This window comes from Lactuca virosa, chromosome 4 (assembly GCF_052849685.1).
Source record: "Lactuca virosa cultivar CGN04683 chromosome 4, Lactuca_virosa_CGN04683_v6, whole genome shotgun sequence".
NCBI lineage: Eukaryota > Viridiplantae > Streptophyta > Magnoliopsida > Asterales > Asteraceae > Lactuca > Lactuca virosa.
In genome coordinates, this window is record NC_136429.1 from 344,256,512 (window position 1) to 344,258,296 (window position 1,785).

Below are 1,785 nucleotides of genomic sequence, written 5' to 3' on the forward strand. Positions count from 1 at the left end.
TAGAAATGGATTGGTTTGGTCCTCACCATACCAATTTCCTATGCCACGTAATGACCCTTCGCCTTAAACGACCGACTAACGAAACTTCCGTCACTCATAACAATAAACTAGATACGAACCTCAGAATCGTCTCTCGCTTCAAAACCTTAGAAGTACCCATGCGAGGGGTACCACGTCTTCCTAGCTTATTCCGTAGACAAGAAACTTAAAGTGAAAAACACCAACGGTATTCTGAAAGTCCGTGACTTCCCAAAGTATTCCCAGCAGACCTTTTTGGAAATACCAGATATGCAGCAAGTCAAGTTCAAGCATAGAGGCTAAGGACAAATACGGTTAACATATCACTGTTAAGTGTATACGCGAGAGTGGTATATAATTAAGATTCTATAGACCTAGGATGTGTGTTTCCGCCCTATCTCCTGTTCCTTGTCTGGTTGTGGACCTGGGGCAGAGTCGCACATCCGACCGTCTTATTAATCTTAATTATATACAACTTGTATACACGAGGTAATGATAGATGGATCAGGTATAAATCCTACTATGAACTTCAGGACAAAAGCCGCCCAGAACCACGAGTAGACATCTTACCAGTTGGATAAACGTAGTTAAGTAAATCAAACCCACCTACTTTCTACCGATCAAAACGTCATACCCAACAGTGATGATCCGTTGGATTGTCAAGCGAGGATTCGAATTCACTAAAGAAAGAGAAGTTCAGAGGGAATGGAAGTACTCACTTCTTTCCTAATTCCTAATAGCCACTCAGAATTCGAATTTCGGGACGAAATTCCCTTTAACGGGGGGATAATGTGACAACCCGTAATTTCTTTTCTTGTAAAAGTCAAACTTGGTCAAGTGAAATTCGAACTTCTCATTTTAATCTATCGTATTTCAGTAGGTTTGAAACCTAAATTTGGTTTAAAACATTTAAGAGTTGCTTGAATTAGAAGTGAAATATTAAAGAGCCTTGTCCGAACCGCAAACCTTGCATAGGCCGCAAACGAGCCTTCGGGCCGTGAACGAGCCTTCGGGCCGTCAACCTTCGGTTTGCGGCCGTGAACCTCCTCCCTATATATAAGTGTTTGGCTGATTTATTCTTCACTTCTGACTGTGAACTCATCCATTCTCTCTCAAGTATCATCAGCCAAAAAACCTCCTCTCTCCTCAAGATCATAAGAAGCACCTTCCTTCTTGTAGTTCATATGGAACTCTGTTGATTTTAACGTTGATTCATCATCATTCGTCAAGAACATTGGGTCGTGAACCCCCCAGCTAGTCGTGAACAACTTACAGCCTTCAAACTTTGCATTTAACACCCTTATTTGTAAGTTAAACTTGCAAATTAGTTCGATTCCCTATCACTCTTATGATTATATTCATTAATAAGTATACATATGTATTATATGAATCGTGTTTAAGACTCGTTTTGTTAGCGAGACTTCACTTGTGGAGCTAACGTCCTATACCAAATCTTCTATCGAATCACTCAAATAAGGTGAGTTCATACCCCATACTTTTCCAAGCTTTTTAAATATTTTTAGGGGGGGGGGGGGATACAAGTAAAACACAATATATTTTGTGTTTTAAAATATAATGTTTTTCTTATCGTTATTATGTATGAAAACATGAAACTTGTTAAAATCATGGAAATGAACTTATAAACTATAGTAAGTATAGTTTATGGATCAAATGAACTATTTTACAAAGTCCAAGTTAAAACATGGAAATAAACTTATAAACTATAATAGGTATAGTTTATGGAACAAATGACTCTTTTTACAAAAT